Genomic DNA, 18,813 nt, shown 5'->3' on the forward strand with positions numbered 1-18,813 from the left:
GAATCAATGAAATTCAGGTATGGATCAGTACCTTTCTTTTGGAAGATCAAATGGAAATTGAGTACGATATCTTGTGCTTTAATTAAAGAAGATGGGAATAAAGAAACAAATTCGAAAGTTAATATACAAAAGTCGATTGATTCCCTCTACGTGAAGGGAAGAAGAGCTTGAATAAGAGAAGCATTCTGTGTTATGCTTTAATGCTGGAGATCTGCCACCATGCATTTGTCAAATCCCGTAGAATTTCACAGCACAAATAGTACATCCTAATGTGGCTCAGGACTACATAGAATGTCAGCCACAGTTTGAGGGTAAATTACATATTTAATTAAATAGATTAAACAATAAATAATGTTATGAGCTCTACCTGGACACAATCCTTGCCTCTCAAACCAGTTTGCCAAGGGCTCGAATTTCTTGCTCGTTATCCTCACACTTGACATAAACCCTGGCTGCTGAGTAAAATCAATCACTTGTGGAGATTTTTTAATATAATGATGTGTCAATTTCAACCATGGATAAGGCCATTTAGCCTTAGTAAGGCCTATCGTATTAAGATTGTGCCTGTTTTGCAAGATTTCAAGTCATCATCCCACTTATTATTCAGGAAACGTTTTCTCTTGAGTTTTAGGTTCAGTACTGAGGCTCCTTGATGGACAATACATTTTCCAATTCTGAGGACAAGGCAGAGGAGGCCCCGTCTGTGAGAACTTTCATTTTGCTTCTGGAAAAGTACATTGAATCAAATATAGGAAAGGCTTGCGTGGTGGCTGACAGGTTCGGCTGTTTTAGCATGCTGGTGTTTTACCTTCTGGACAGAAGTAAAAGGAACACAGCTGTGTCTGTCTCTGTGTAATAACTCAGGACTTACCTGAGTAAACTCTGGGGTGTCATGAGATGAACAGCTACCTCCACTTAGAGAGGCTTCAGGGACAAAATTTCAAGAGATTTCTGAGGGATAGAAGAGCAGGGCTGCCTTATTCTCTGATCCCAGGTAACTACTCAGAGACAGAGGCAAAGGCTGGGGACACCCAAATGCATATACTAGGTGTCTTTGATCCAGCCTCCGTTTCCTTGCTAAATCTATGCAATGACACACTGAGAAATCTGGCGAGTGGGGCTGAAGATCCCTGATGTGTCAGTTCCAGGGTTGGATGGAAACAAGTGGTTTTAGTGGACATGGAAGTAAAGGGAGGTGAGCTGTGAGGAAAGAGCCGTTGAAGACTGGGGAGACTCAGAAGTTGGGGTAGAATCTCGACCCATAATCCGAGGAGTGCAGATGCAAATCAATTTGTTAGGGCTGCATAAATGAAAGAAGGACTTTACCAACACACTAAGTTTTTCCAACAACCGATTGTATTCTTTGAATATTTGTAAGTGTTGATATTTTGGAAATGTTTAATGAGATTTCATATATAATTCTGCATTCAATTTATGCCCAGGTCACTTTGCTATTATACGTTTATGTGCTGCATTTTTATGAATAGACATTTTCTCAAATTTCTGAATTATTTTGCCAAACTATATGTTAAGAGTTTTTTCTAGAGGTCCACCTTCTTGACTCACTTTACTGATGAGAAACCTATCAGGTTTCTCCATAGTGATTTTCAATTTTAATAGCTCCTCAATGTGAGAAACTTAATGTTAACTAAGAAATGAATTACCCCTAAAGAATCTTCTCCTTTCAAGATGCTAACCGTGTTTTGTCCAGTGTGAAATCTCACATGTGCCACAAGCGTTACTCTGTGAAGAAAGGATTTCTCTTGATTTTTCAAGGCATAACTTCTCCAGTAAGAAGTGTTTGGTATTCCAAGAGAATTCATTGCCCTTGGAAAGACTTTCCCTTCTTATTTAGCTTATAAAGGATTTCCTCTCTTATTTTCCATTTTAGCAGCATTTTATCACTGTGTTTTCTTGTGAACATCAAGCCTAGTGCTTGGCTGAATGTTTATTCACAGAAAATACAAATAAAGGGTTCATCCAAATAAAGTTTTCTTACGTTATTTGACAACAAATTGCACATAAAAACATTTTAACACTGAACGCAGAGCTAGAGATTCTCTACCTGAAAGTCCCACACGTTTTAAGTTATTAAAACTGTTGCTGAAGACTTTTAGTTTATTATGTTGACAGTTTCAGCTCTCTCGTGTCATTTATGATCAGATCACTAACAAGCCTTTGGTACATATATGTCGTACAATTTCTCTTCCATATGAATTTATTGATGTGGACTGAAGAATAAAGGTAACTGAAGTAACGTCCATGTTGATTATAGTAATTCTTCAAAATGTGAGTCCTTTGGCATGTTTAGATGTTACAACTGCAGCTGAAGTCTCTTCCATATTCCTTACATTCGTCATTCCTAACACCATGTCATCTAAAGTCAGAATATGTTCTGAAGACATTTATCATTTTCTCTCCAGGGTGAATTTTTTGATGTTATTTAAGATTAGTACACTGACTGAAGGCTTTCCCACATAAATGGCATTCATATGGCTTTTCTCAAGTGCGTGTTCTCTCATATCATCTAAGTCAGAAGGTAGACTGAAGGCTTTCCCACATAGAAGACAAGCATGTGGTTTCTCTTCAGTGTGAATTCTTGTGTGTCCTCTAAAGCCAGAGGTTTGACTAAAGACCTTCCCACTTTTATCACATTCATAACGCTTTTATCCAAGGTGAGTTCTCTCATGTCTTTGAAGATTAAAGGTTTGAATAAAGCCTTTCCCACACTGATGACACTTATACGGTCTCTCTCCCCTGTGAGTTTTCTCATGTCTTCTAAGGTGAGAACACTGAGTGAAGGATTTTCCACATAGATGACATGCATATGGCCTCTCTCCAGTGTGAGTCATGTGCCATCTAAGGTGAAAGTAATTAGTATAGGCCTTTTCACATATATTACATTGATATGATTTACCTTTAGTATGAATTTGTTTATGTGGTTTAGGGAACAACTGATTACTAAGGGATTTTCCACACTGTTTGCTGATGTAGGGTTTCTTTTCACTCTGAGTTAACAAACGCTGAGTCATTGTGGAACTGTGAGTGCAATCTTCTCCCAAATCATTACATTCAAAGGGATCCTCCAGAATGAGAGAGTTCTCCTTTAGGGACAAAGATTAAAAGCTCTTAATGATTTACCAACATACATCTATACATTCATTTCACCACCTTTGAATTCTAGACCAACTATTCAGTGGTAGAGCCCAGTTGAAATCTTTCCAATGTTACTTGTGTGAAAGGAAATTAAATTTTGGCACCCCAAACTCATTGAACCAAAGGGAAAAATCGAGCTGGGAACAGGGTCACACAAACCTGCCTCCTCCTTCTGGTTCCTAAATAGTATGGCTACAAGATGAAAAGCTACATGCCTCCCCCATATTTTGCCCACAAGGAAATTCCTCATGAGCTGTTAAAGTTACACCATGGCAATGCAAACTGATAGCTTGTCTTTATAGGCGCAGTCATCCCCAGTTCACCAGACACAAATGCATATCTGATTGTTTCCCTGCCCCATTTTGCCTATGTTGTCTTATATAAAATGCAGCTCTCCTGCATTATTCCTCTGCCTCATTTGTTTATGTCATCTTATGTAAAAAATCCAGATTCAGTGACCCAGAAAAATGCATGAATGACTATTTTTTTCTATGCACCTTTTACATGAAAATTGTGTACTTCTCAATATCCCACCCTTTCCCCCTTTAAATTTAGAGAAAATCATCTTTGGAGAAAGGTATGTACCTGTCCCCCAGGTACATGTCCTTAACTCTGGCAAATAAATCTCCTAAAATGATTGAGACTTGTCTCGTCATTTTTCTCGTTTGACACTTGCGTACACATTGTCTCCTGCAGACACAGATATTTTCTCTTTTGTAAGATCCCAACTGCAGAGTTATTCTATTGATTGTGATGATATCAATATCTTTCAAAGTCTGAACATGAGCAATGTATATGCACTTGTTCTATTTTAAAGATCTCATGTTATGGTTTAGAACACAGGTCACTTTATTCACTGAATTCAAACTATCAATTTTTTTTTTGCTTAGAAAGCACGTAATGCCAGCCTAATTACACTCAGGTGACTGTGCGTCATTACTAACTTAACCCATTACCAGGTCTTTAACTTAGATGACTGGTGTACACAACTATAAAACTCACCATTGTCATACCGGTGGATGCGGCTTTTTTGATAGGATGCATGAATATCGTGTGTTTTTTCTTAAGGGCACTTTCCTTGTCTGAAATAATTGAAAAATAAATTGTTACCTTGGTATTATGGTAATAAAATTGTTTGAAAAACCCCAAGGCCCTTTTACTTTTTTTCAAAAATTGACACTTAGATGTGGCAAATGTGTCAAATGAAGAAAATACTTCAATAGAAGAAACAGATTGTACAGCGTCAGCAATTAGAAAAGTGCTTTAAAATTAAAATGTGAAAAGAGATAAAATGGAGATGAGATATCAGGCAGGTAAATAGAGGGATAGTCTTCACAGGGGTATCGGGAAAAGAGTCAGCATGTGACAGTTTAATCCCAACAGGTACATGAATTATCCTTTTCCCGAAAGTAAAAGAAAAGGCAAGAGGACACAAGAGTGCCATCTGACATATGAACAAAATGATAATAACATCTAAGGAATTCTGCTCCAGTAGCTTAACCTACATTTTAGAAATTACCACTCATTTAATAAAACTGCTAATTAATATTTGACTGATATTATTCATTGACAAAGCACTTCCTCCTGTTAAAGCACAGGACCTTGTTCCTTACACAGATTCTGGCCTTGGAGAAATTCTCTTCCTTCCCGCCAGAGCTCTTTTCCTTGCTCCAGCTGCAAAGTTATATAGGATTTGCTTATCTGTACCCTGTTAGTGGAAACAGTACATGTGTTTTGAGTTCACTGTCAATAAATGTGCATTATCACCAACTGTAAGGCAGGCTACCGAGGAAGAATAAAAACAGTGAAGGTCAGCTCAGGCCACAAGACCTAGAACACAGAAAACTCCCCAGGATTTTTCTGACCCAACGTGAGACTAGAAAATAAATCCAAACAAAAGGTCCATCAGGAAAAGGAAATTCAAAACAGTCAGGACCTATGAATGCTGAGTCCATGCCTAAGTTCCAAGACACAATGCATAATACACAGTCTTTTCAGAAAGAGATTAATTAAACCTCTGCACAGTATGTTTATTATTATTCTCATGCAGAACAAAAAAAACATTCGATTTACAAAAATAATTGGTGTTCTATACAGAAAAGATATTGCTATTGTTTTCACTAATTGGTCTCAGCCTAAGCATAGCGACTAAAGCAGAAGAGTTATTTAGAAAATAGTTAATTTAATACATTGAAAATATTCATTAAGTTCCTAGGTCTGTTCTGAGTATTAGAGACTTAGTACCAAGGAAACCATGAAATCCCTGTCAAGATTACATTCTAATTGCGTGACACACTAAATAAAACAAAATAAAATAAAATAAAGATATTTCTTTAGACAGATTTAGAGAGCTCAAACTTTTTTCAGATAAGATCTGTGAGAGAATCAGAGAAGAGATTAGAGTGAGATATGGGGAAGCTGTTCCAACACTTATTGAATGAATGAGTCAATGTGTGTCTACATACATATGTGAATGTTGAGGGACTCACTGAGGGACACCAGGTGACACACGTTTTCCAGCATTACATCTCTGTACAGCTTTCTCTTGGATGTGTCCATCATGGCCCACTCTTCCTGGGTGAAGTCAATAGCTACATCTTCAAAAGTCACTTTGTTCTAAAACATCACAGACATTTTAGTTTAGACAGAGAATCCCTTTTAATGTCCAGAGGAGGAAGGCTGAAATGACATAGGTAGGAGCTGGGTATGCAGAACACTCAGTGTTTTAGGTTCCAGCCAGTTCATTCTCAATACTAAGCTGGTATCTGCCTTTCAAATTCACTCACAGAGACATACCCACTCTTACTCCATTAAACTTTCCTATGAAGAAATATAGCATGAGATGTGGCATAATATAGCCCAGATATTTTTTAGTAATGTGTTAATCACCTGTACATAACTGATTATAAAATTTTCACTTGAACCTTCATAAATAAAACAAATTTACCATGAATTTCAAGTAAATTACAGATTTGTCACAAGGCAAATAACCATGATTTACTACTTTTTAAACACGACCGTGATTAAACGAATTATTTCTCTAGATAAAACACAGGTTTCTCACCAATCAAATGGTTAAAAGACCTATTGTGTGTTTTGAATAATCTAAAGAAGTAATAGAAAACATGTTTCCTATCTAGCAAATATTTATTAAATACAGGTCATTGGTCCCTTATTCATTAAAAAGTTAGAAAGTGATGAACCAGACTCCAGCATTCTTCAGAACTGAACAAGTTTTACACAGAATATAGGATTCAATTCATACATATAGTCACTCTAATGTTATGTAATTCAGGTGTTCATGACAAGGCTTAAAGACAGTCCAGCCGCACAAGACAAGACCGCTGAGGCTGCTATACTGAGGAAGTCTTAGTCTGATGATTCCTGTGATATGAAGCCTCCTGTTCTCAACTTTCTCTGATCAACCCAAACATCAGTTATCACTGCCTCTCTTTTAACTTTACCTTGTCACTTGGCTTGTTCAAGGATAAAAAGGCCTCTTTACTGTTTTGTTTTTTTCTAACCAGCCCTTATAGAGCATTTCCACAGAACCCTAAATTGTACTATATCTACTATATTCCTTCTCCTGAGTGTGCAACCATAATTAAGTAATTGTATTTCTTATATGTTACTTTCAGTTACCAGAAGGCAAAATGGTTAATTATCAAAAGGCAAAACGAATGGGGATAAGAATAATAATGACTTCTTTACTTGTCCTTTTGCAAAGTTTCTAAAAGCATAAATATATTTTATCAAACTCTCCTTTTTCCTCAACACTGTGCAGCTCTTGCCCAAGGCCTATCACACGGGATTTATTGAACTCAGCTGCTAGAACATCAGCCTCATTATTGGGCTGTGATCTTCTGCTCTTCACCCATCTCTATTGCCTGCATTCATCACAATCCTAAGTCTATGTCAGCCAACGGGACAGTTAATGGGTCAATTATTTCCCTATGAGGTTATAGGATGGATAGAAGAAAAAGAAATACATAAATGAGACCTCCATGTCTTTTCTTGTAAATAGCCTGCATAGGGGCTGGAATAAAGTAGTGTAATATTAGAAATTATATTGATAATTTAGGAATCATTGACACATGATACCCAACCTAGAGTCCTGAGAAAACTTAATTGGAGGCCAGATACCTGAAAGTCTCCTGATTGCATTTGGAACACCCAGGCTGGGTGGATTTTGCATCATAAAAACAAACAAAAAAAGAATAAAAATGAAACACCCATGCAAACTGGAGAAAACTGCCCATTTGCCAGCAATATGGGTATAATTTCAGTAGAAAGAGCCATCCCCCACTCACTAGTGAATGTATTGTCAAGAACTCAGTTTCTCTCTGTCTTCTTCTGGATTTCCACTTGCAGACACTTCAGGCACTAAGAAAAGCTGAGGTTGGAGAAAGAACACGTGAGACACCAGCCTTGTACATAATTTTCAGACCAACCTGTGATGAAAAGCCAGACCTTCACTGAAGGGTGACACCACCTGCACCACAGCCTGACCAACAGACACAAACACACAGAGGCCTCTCCTCTTTTCCCATGGTCAAAATTAGGAAGCCTATGACTATGGTTTCTGACAAAGAAGGAACACAGATATCTTATGAATGAGAGCATCAAAAGCACTGGGTTTTGTATGTGAATTGACACAAGTCCAGATATTCAATTCCCTCACTGATTTTAAAACACAGGGATCCCTGACTCCGCCTACATGTGGAATATGATTTCCACCTGTAGATAAACACTGTGGGATTTCTCAGATTTTATTATCCCAGCTTTATGCCCTAGCAATGTTTCTCCAACACCAATCACAGCCTTCTGAAACCTTACTCCACTTTTACTTTCTCTCAATTTTGACTTTTGTATTTCCCTTTGGAACTCAGAAATCAATCAAGTAAGAATCTGTTTTAGGGACAAGTGCGGTTGCTCTCGCCTGTAATCCCAGCACTTTGGGAGGCCAAGGCAGGTGGATCACCTGAGGTCAGGAGTTCGAGACCAGCCTGGCCAAAATGGTGAAACTCCATTTCTACTAAAAATACACAAATTAGCTGGGCATGGTGGTGTTTGCCTGTAATCCCAGCTACTCAGGAGGCTGAAGCAGGAGAATTGCTTGAACCCAGGAGGCAATTACAGTGAGCCGAGATCCTAACACTGCACTCCAGCCAGGGCAACAGAGCAAGACTCTGTATCACACACACACACACACACACACACACACACACACACACACAATCTGTTTTAGGATGGGGATAATCAACTCAGGAATTTATTTCACTTGGAGAGTCAACACTCCCATCCTGCTGATCTAGCCCTTAAAATCCCCCGCATCAGAAATTCGCAGCAGTACCCTGCGTCATGGTGTTTCTGTCCTGTGTATACAGTCACAATCCTCTAGGATGCTCAGAAAATACAAAATGACTTAGGGCTGAGAGAAATTTAGCGGCTCAATCTGATATTTTACTAAGGTGGTATCTAAAATTCTTGCAATCATGGTTTATATTAGTCTTTGTTAGTTGCAATATCTCTGATTATCATGATACATATTTGCTGAGAAATACTGATGTTCATGTGTATATTCATACATAGATATGTAGGTATATAGATGGATATGTTTATATGAACGCATGTGTTTGAGATGGGGGAAAACATGCATGTATTATTTCCCTGCTAAAAATATAAAAATAATTAAATATATTTTATGTACAAATGATAATTATGTGTCATAAACAAAAAATTAACTGACCTATTTGTACATGAAATCCAGGAAAAATAAAAAGGGTAGCTTTGTATTAATTGTGACATTGTGCTTACAGATATACACAAATTTCCTTATTTAACCCTTATAATAACCCTGCTGATTATAGTTTATTTACCAGTTTAATAAATGATCAACAGAGTTTGACAAATATGACAAAATTACAAAACTAGAAAATGACACAGCAATACTTTTAATTATATTCTGCCTTGTCACTGCCTCTTCTTGCTTTTTTACAAAATTACTCCCCTAACCAAGGTTCTCTATGATTCTGGGGACTCCAGGATTTAGACCCCAGTTCCCAAACTTCACTGTGTTTATTTTTACTGCCACATTTTAATGCACATTTACAGACTTCAACAAGCACTTTTCAATATCAACTTTTTTCTTATTTCTTGGACTATTTCCTACATCTGTTCATCAAGACTCCAGTAACATATGACTCCATCTGCCTGTCCCTTCCGTGAATGTACCTGACAGTACATGTATTATGTAGTCTATAATTCAAGCAGAACAGATATTCCTTCAAAACAGTAAGGTATTAGAGAATGCCTACAAAGCTTCAGTGAAACCAGCTGTAACCCTTAATACTATTACCATGTAAACTCTTCCTCGAATATCAAAATAAGATTTGGACTTTAGAGAATATCTGTGTGTGATTATAACCCAAACATGAACTAAAAGTAATTTAAATGGTCATATACAGACTGTGCCAGGGACAAAAAAGGACAAATATTATAAGAAAATTAAAGCACACTTATTTCCTAAAGGACTCTTGTGTGGAATCTATAAAAACTATTTCAAGATATAGAGATTAAATATATTTCAAAACACATACATACACAAGCAATCTTTAGGAGAAATTTTTTAAAACTTATGTTATGAGTCTAAAATTTTCATTAATTCATGGAAAAAATGTATTGACAAACTTCTCACCAGAGCAGGAATAACAACTTACGTATTTGGTGACTTCAAGATAAGAGCCTGCACAGCTTAGTATCTCCCTCCAGATCTCTCTCTCTCTCTCTCTCTCTCTCTCTCTCTCTCTCTCTCTCTCCTTTTTTGTTTTTTGACAGAGTTTCGCTTTTGTTGCCCAGGCTGGAGTGCAATGGTGAAATCTCAGCTCACTGCAACCTCCACCTCCCAGGTTCAAGCTATTTTCCTGCCTCAGCCTTCCAAGTAGCTGGGATGACAGGCATGCGCCACCTCGCTTGGATAATTTTGTATTTTCAGTCGAGATGGGGTTTCTCCATTTTGGTCAGGCTGGTCTGGAATTCCTGACCTCAGGTAATCCACCCGCCTCAGCCTCTCAAAGTGCTGGGATTACAGGCGTGAGCCACAGCGCCCAGCCCAGATCTCTTAAAAAGTCATGAGGAAGGAGCCATTCTGCATCCTCAATATTCCCTTAATATTTTAAGGACACTCATAACAACTAAGAGGCAGACTTGTGACTTCCTAGCCCTTTCAGGGCTATTTAGGCACACCTTAGTGAAGTATTAGGAATGCAGTATTAGGTCTCAAGTTCCTGGACACCAAAACCATGTTCTCCAACAGATCTTCAGTAAAAATAGCTGATGTCTATATTCTTTTGCCTGTCCTTTCCCTTCCTTTTAATTCAGAACTGCGGTCTTGAAAAGTGCTATTATTTAGTAGGTTCTCTCAATTCTCAACACCAGCACTATACAGTGTTGAGTAACATCTCAGGTGCTAGGGAAACAGCAGCCGACATTCTAGCAATGCACAAATAGAAAAGCAAAGATCACCACAGAGTAAAAGAGAATAGATTTTTTAAAACTATGAAACCAAAACGAATATATATCAGATTACACTATAAATGGAAAATCCTATTATCTTGACTGGATTGCAAGTCAAAACCTCTCATGACTTCCAACATCCAATATATTCAAAGCAGTTCAAGAATGGTGAAAGTGGAATGGAATTTAAAATTATTCTAAGGTTGCATGTGTGAAAGCACCATGCCTTGAAACAAAATATTTATTTTTAAAGTGCATAATGAACACTGCATACAAAGTTTGTGTAACAAGAGAGAGAAAAAAATCTCACATTTTTTAAAAAGGAATATGCAACATATTTACATATAATAAAATAAAATTAAACTAAAATAACAACAATGAAAGACACAATCTGACCTCTGAAAATCAAGGGAGAAATCTCTTTTAAATAAACTTGGCACAATTTTTAAAGTAAGTTATGAAAAATAATAATACCTGAATATAGTATGTAAAAGTACCAACACAATAAAGCTAAAACAATATCCGTGGAAAAATTATTTGCTGTAGATTACTTTTAAAAAATGATCTAAGTCCTTTCCTGAAGAAGGTAAATGAATGAAATTTAAAAATTGCCTGAGAAAAATCTGTGAAAGGAAATGAATATAGAGAAGCAGAATATAATTTAACTATAAAGCACACAAATAGAATTTAAAAATAAGGCCGCGTGCAGTGGCTCATACCTGTAATCCCAGCACTTTGGGAGGTGGAGGCAGGCGGATCACCTGAGGTCAGGAGTTTGAGACCAGCCTGACCAACATGGAGAAACCCCGTCTCTACTAAAAATAGAAAAAAAAAAAAAAACTGGCAGGCGTGGTGGCACATGCCTGTAATCCCAGCTACTAGGGAAGCTTAGGCAGGAGAATCGCTTGAACCTGGGAGGCAGAGGTTGCATTGAGCTGAGATCATGCCATTGCACTCCAGCCTGGGCAACAAGAGCAAAACTCTGTCTCAAAGAAATAAAAAATAAAAATAAAATAAAAATAAGTGGCAGCCAACATGCCCAACATGATTTTCTGTGATGAAAGAAATTCTCTGTATCTACATTGTCCAATGCAGTAACTACCACACATATGTAGTCACAAAATTTCTACTTTGGCCACAAATTTGGCTATTACTACTAAGGATATGCCATTTAGTTATTTAATTATAATTAATTTACAGTTTATAGCCACATGTGACTAGTAGTTACTCTATTGGTCAATGCAGATCTAGAATCTTGGAGAAGGCAGTTAAAATAATGAGATATGGTCAAAACAAAAATGGAAAAGGTGCACAAATAGTGAACACAGAATATGAGAATGTGAAGTAACAATTCACACAGTAAAATTTAATAATGAGATGCTGCCTTGATGGGACACATGTCTAATGATATTCAAGGCTTGTCTTGTTACAGGTAGAAGAGCAGGAGCAGGGCAGGAGAGGGCTCTTCCTCTACCCACTAGAAATGTCAGGTGATGGCCTGTTAATGATCACTTTGCCTCTCTAAAAATGACAATTAGGCAGCACCAGAGAGAGGCCATTTCATGGTGGTCTACACCTGTTAACATCAAAAATGTTAACTAAATGCAGACCCCAGGAAGAAGCAACTTCTTGGGCATTTATGTTAAGAGACAAAAATGGCAAAGCATAATCTTCTGGGGACACACTCCACTGGAAAAGGAAAGAAAACTTCAGATGGACATGCACATAACTCCCTAAACGCACCGTGCATGCTCAATTCCAAAGGGTAAGGAAAGCACTGTGCATGCCGGAAACTCTCCCTAAAGGAAGAATCATGGGAAAGAGGCAAGCCCATCCCAGGAGCAAGGTTAAAGGCCCTTCTCTTTTCTCTCTTGGACCTTCAGGCATCCACTTGGGTCTCTTCCAAGAGAATTTTCCTTTCCTTTCTGTTCTAAAGCCTTTTTAAATAAACTTCCACTCCTGCTCTGAAACTTAGCCTCTTTTTCCGCTGTATGCCCCTCAGTCAAATACTTTCTTCTGAGGAGGCAAGGACTGAAGTTGCTTATGGACCCATGCAGATATGCTGCCAGTAACTCGAATCTCTTCTACTGGTAACAGTATCATTGTAAGGGAATGAGACCAGTTCACATCTCAGTGCTCGGAGAACTCACCAAAAATAAAAAATTGGAGGATGCTGTGAACTTATCTACCTTCCAAGGCAAGTCCCACAAGCAAGAAGCAAGACTCTCTTCCCCCAAGGTCTTAAACTCTTCTGATGCTCCTTCTCTGGGAAAACGCATCCTCTGATTGGCTTCCCCTTATATAGGAAAAAACAATTAATAAACCTAATCAGCACTACATTCCAAGAGACATGCCCTGATTGCACAGATACTGAACCTCATCAAAACTTCATTCTGGAGACACATCCGGTTCAATTTGATTGGATTTTTGAGACAACTACTAAAAACCCCACATCAACTTGGAAACCAAAGAGTTAAGGCTATTTTGAAGGAAAAATAGGAAGATTCATTCCTTTTTTCATTCATAAGTACTTTTTTATTTTATTTTATTTTTTTTGAGATGCAGTCTTGCTCTGTCGCCCAGGCTAGAGCGCAGTGGTGCGATCTCGGCTCTCTGCAAGCTCCGCCTCCGGGGTTCATGCCATTCTCCTGCCTCAGCCTCCCGAGTAGCTGGGACTACAGGCGCCCGACACCACGTCCGGCTATTTTTTTGTATTTTTTTTTAGTAGAGACGGAGTTTCACCCGTGTTAGCCGGGGTGGTCTCGATCTCCTGACCTCGTGATCCGCCCACCTCGGCCTCCCAAAGTGCTGAGATTACAGGCGTGGGCCACCGCATCCGGCCTTATAAGTACTTTTGAGTGTATTATATGTACTAGAAAGCATTCGCAGTCATGGGGTACAGCAAGAAACCAGACAAACTCGAGTCTTATGGAGACTCTATATTCTAAAATTATTTGGAAGTAAACTGGACCTGAAAACAAATGGGAAGTGAATAGATCTAAAAAGTTTCAATATTCATGATGATGTAAAAAAATAAAATATATTGCAGAAATGAAGTCAGGAAGTGTTAGGGGGCATATGGTACTTTTAAGGCCATTGGTATCCTCTGAAATTCAAGCAGGCTGAATACATTTGCATAACTAAAAGGAAAGCAGATGCTAATAGAAGACAATGAAGAAAGAGCCTGAAAGACATTTCAGAGACCTTGGCTGGTGGCAGCCCCTCCCTTCAAAGGTCTGGAGGCCTATAAGGGAAGACTGGTTTTGTGGGCTGGGCCTAGGGCTGCACCACCCAGGGCAAGCGCAGGACAGTGCTCACAGCATTCTACCTCCCAACCACTCCAGCTCCAGCCAAGGCTAAAAAGGCCCCAGACACAGTTTGGATCACTGCTTTGAGGGTGCAAGCCATAAGCCTCGGCAATTTCCATGGGATATTAGACCTGCAGTTGCACAAAGTACAGGAGTGCGCTGCTGATAGAGACACATCCGAGACTGGGCAATTTACAAAAGAAAGAAGTTTCATTGGACTTACAGTTCCACATGGCTGGGGGGAGGCAGAAGGCGAAAGGAATTTCTTATATCACAGCAGGCGAGTGAGAGAATGAGAGCCAAGAAAAACTGGTTTCACCTCATCAAACCATCAGAACTCGTAAGACTTATTCACTACCACGAGAACGATATGGGAGAAACTGCCCCCATGATTCAATTATTTCCCAGTGGGAACCCTCACAACATGTGGGAATTGTGGGAGTACAATTTGAGGTGAGATTTGTGGGGGGACACAGAGCCAAACCGTATCAGAAGCCTTCACCTGGATTTCAAAAGATGTATGGAAAAGCCTGTATGTCCAGTAGAAGCCTGCTGGGGTGGAGACCTCATGGCAAATGTCTACTATAGCAGTGCAGAGGGAGAATATGGGGTAGGAGCCCCCACAGAGTCCCCACTGGGGCACTGCCTAGTGGAGCTCTGAGAAGACGGCCACCATCCTCCAGACCCCAGAATGATAGATCCACTGACAGCTTGCACCCTGAGCCTGGAAAAGCTGCAGGCACTCAACGCTAGCCCTTGACAGCAGCCATGGGGACTGACCCTTGTATTCAAAAGAAAATAATTGTTCTACCATAAAGACATGTGCACTCATATATTTATTATAGCATTATTTGCAATAGCAAAGACATGAATATTTTCTCTATCATTGGATAGAGAAAATGTAGTATATGTACACCATGGAATACTATGCAACCATTAAAAAATTATGTCCTTTGCACCAACATGGATGCAGCTAGAGACCATTATTCTAAAATAATGCAGGAAGAAAAAACCAAATACCATACGTTCTTAGTTATAAGTAAGAACAAAGCGCTGATTACACATGGATGTAAAGATGGCAACAACGGATACTGGGGACTACAAGAAGGGGAAGGGAAGGTGGGGACCAAGACCTGAAAAACATATACACCATGAAATACTATGTTTTCTACCTGGGTTACAAGATCATTCATACTCCAAGCCTCAGCATCACACAATGTGCCAATGTAAAACCCTGCACATGCATTCACTGAATCTAAAATAAAAGTTGAAATTTTTTTTAAATAGGTGAAGATCTGAATAGACGTTTCCCAGAAGAAGAGATACAAATGGCCAACAAATATATGACAAAATTCTTACCATCTCTAATTGTCAGGGGGATGCATACAAAAACCACCATGAAATGTCACCTGACACCTCTTAGAATCGCTGTTATCGAAAAGATGAATAGCAAGTATTAGTGAGGATGTGGACAAAAGATAACCCTTGTATACTTGTGGTGGAAATGCAAACTACTATGGCCATTTTGGATAATAGTATGAAGGTTTCTCAAAAAATTTTTAAATAAAACTACCTGCTGATGAGGTTGTTGAGATATAGGAACACTTTTACACTGTTGGTGGAATGTAAATTAGTTCAACCATTGTGGAAGACAGTATGGTGATTCCTGAAAGACCTAGAACCAGAAATATCACTTGACCCAGCAATCTCATTACTGTGTATCAACCCAAAGGAATATAAATCATTCTGTTATAAAGATACGTGTACACACATATTCACTGCAGCACTAGTCACAATAGCAAAGACATGAAATCAACCCAAAGGTCCATCAATGATAGACTGGATAAAGAAAATGTGGTACATATACACCATGAAATACTATGCAGCCATAAAAGGGAATGAGATCATGTCCTTTGCAGGGACATAGATGGAGCTGGAAGCCATTATCCTCAGCAAACTAACCCGGGAACAGAAAATCAAACACTGCATGTTCTCACTTACAAGTGGAAGCAGAACAATGAGAACATATGAATACTGAGAGGGGAACAACACACATTGGGGCCTGTTGGGAGGCAGGTGGAGGGAGAGTATCAGGATAAATGGGTAATACATATATGCATTGGAATATTATTCAGTGTTACATAACAATGAAATCATGTCATTTGTGACAACATGGGTGGACTTCAAGGGCATTATGTTATATGAAATAGGCCAGCCACAGAATGACAATTACTATATGATTTCACTTGCATTTGAAATCTAAAATAGACAAACTCACAAAAGCAGAGAGGAGAATGGTGGTTGCCAGGGGCCCTGGTGCAGGGGAAATGGGTAGATGTGGTTAGAGCACAAAGTTTCAGATATACCATAGAAGTAAGTTCTGGAGGTCTCATTTACAGCATAGTGCTTAGAGCTAAGAATACTGTATTGCACACTTAAAATTTGCTAAAAGGGTGGATTTTGTGTTCTTACCAAAATTTCTTACCAGTAATAATAATAATAATGGGGGGGGACTTTAGGAGGTGAAGGATATCTCTATAATCTTAAGGGTAGTGGTGTTCATGATGTATACTTACCCCAGACTCACTGAGATGCATACCTTAAACATGTACAGCTTTTTAAATGTAATCATAGCTCAACAAATTGGGTTAAAAAAATAAAAAGAGGGGGTTGGTTAAAAAATTTAAAAGGAGGGGTAGATGTTCCCTTGTTTTTCTCTCTTGGCTATTTTCTTTCCTGGTGCCTGGAATTAAAAAATGATAGGTGGGCATTTAGCAGCCAAACTGGAGCCTCTTCTAAAGCACAGCAGAGCAGACAGCTGGAAGGGGCCTGCGTCCCTAATGAATTTGGCAAGCATCTCTACCAGCCGTGATAGGTGTAACTATAGATTTAAGTGAGAAAGAAATAAACTTCTGCCTTGTTTAAGCCACTTTGTTCAGACATTAATTTCATATGCATATAGAGAATATATGCTCCTTATGAGTAGGAAAAATGTTTATGCCATATGGTTCGTAATGGGTATTCCGCAATGTAGGATGATGCTGATTATGATGACAATGATGACAAACAGCATGAAATAATAAGTAATGAAAAAAAGTGGCTTAATAGTTGTATATGGTTACTTTATTTAAATATTCTGCTGCTAATATCATTCAATGTATTTGTATGCCGGTGGGAGTTTTATTTGATGTAGACTAAGAAAGTTTACATTATTTAATGAAAAATACTAGATCAATTTTAAAAAACAGTAAAAATATCATGAGATGGAACTAAGCATCTGTATTACAAAGCAACTGTCCCAGTTGATTTTATGCATAATAATGATTGAGAATCCCCTGATCTAGATCCAACATATCTCAACCTTTATAGGTGCTATCAAGGAAGCACCTAAGGAAGACAATTTTCCTGACTATATCCATACCTCCAGTTGGTAATAGATCTAGAGATCTAGAACCCAAATCCAGACCTCCTGCTTCCATGTGCAGTGGTCTTTCGCTGTTCTGTTTTGTTCCACTTGGTGAAGAGGATTTGAGAATAAATGGCCACATGATTCAACTCCCTCCTCTGCTCTGAGGAATATAGCCTTGTCCTAGCAAGCAAGAAGCTCATACAGTAGTGGAAGAGGCAAATATACATTCACTAATCTAACATACAAGGCAGTAAGCACTGTAACATCAACAAAGCACTTTGGGGTTTCAGATCAGGAGCAAGTGGGGTGATTAATTCTTAGCAGGGCTAGAAAAGTCTGGGAAGTGTTCACTAACAAAATGTCTGGTCATTAACGAAAGCAACTGGTTTCTCAACACAGTCTAATTTATTGTAACAATATAAATGGTTGTTTGTTCATAAACTTTCATCTTTTGCCAAAATGTTTGTAGCTTATGTTCCCATTTAACAAGGTTTTCTGGCCAAAATTGTGCATCCACATCAGTCCTCCCATCAAAGCAATTTTGCATGCATAGAACACCTCTATCTATGAATATCCCCAATGAGGTACAGAAAGTCTCTTCTTGTCCAAACAGAGACATTCCACTGGTGCTAGAGAGCCATGGACGGAAGTTTTCTCTGCCTCCTGGAAATGAAGCCAAACTTTCTTCTTTCTTCAGCCATGAGGATTCCTGTCCTCCTCTTCACCATTTTCTTCTTTATGAGCCAAGTTCTACCAGGTAACAAAATAAACTTGGTAAGAACGGAGCACCTAACACCTTACAGGGATTCAGAGCAATCACCATCATCTATGACCAGATAGGGGATCTCATAGGAAATCTGGAAGACACACCAGTCTCCGGCTCCCTGGTTAGGCCCAATTCTGTCCAACCCACCTGTACAGGCCCCGCACACCCAGTGCCCACCAGGTCCTGTCAGCCAGGAGGACCCGTGCTCATCCCCTGAAGTATCCGTGGGAGCCTGCATCCCACAGGGACCCACATCTCGGGGCCAACCTCCATGGGGGCCTCTTGGTTGTGGTGGCAGGGTGAGGGGTAGTTGACTTCCAGCCCTCCCATCCTGGCCACTGTATTTGTGGGGATCATCCAGGCCTGGGAGCTTCCTGGGGACCCCAGAAGGAAGAGAACAGGGTGGTCATGGCAGCCTCAGCTCCAGGCTCTGGGCCAGAAGTTGATAACGACCAATTGAGAGCAACCACTGAATTCAGTCCTCTTACAGATACACGAGAAGTTGGCGAAAAACTGAATGTCGACCATTCTATGGTCATCCAGCATTTGAAACCAATTGGAAAGCTGAAAAATCTTGATAAGTGGGTGCCTCATGAGCTGACCAAATATTTTAAAAATCATACTTTTGAACTGTCATCTTCTCTTATTCTATGAAACAA

At 39.0% G+C, this 18,813-nt stretch overlaps 1 pseudogene; it reads right to left on the reverse strand.

The window, feature by feature from the left end:
* Window positions 1-2,408: 2,408 nt before the first annotated feature.
* On the reverse strand, window positions 2,409-18,392 carry LOC139361201 (zinc finger protein 705A-like; annotated as a pseudogene).
* Between the last annotated feature and the right edge of the window lie 421 nt (window positions 18,393-18,813).

This window comes from Macaca nemestrina, unplaced genomic scaffold, assembly GCF_043159975.1.
Source record: "Macaca nemestrina isolate mMacNem1 unplaced genomic scaffold, mMacNem.hap1 Scaffold_100, whole genome shotgun sequence".
NCBI classification, from domain to species: domain Eukaryota; kingdom Metazoa; phylum Chordata; class Mammalia; order Primates; family Cercopithecidae; genus Macaca; species Macaca nemestrina.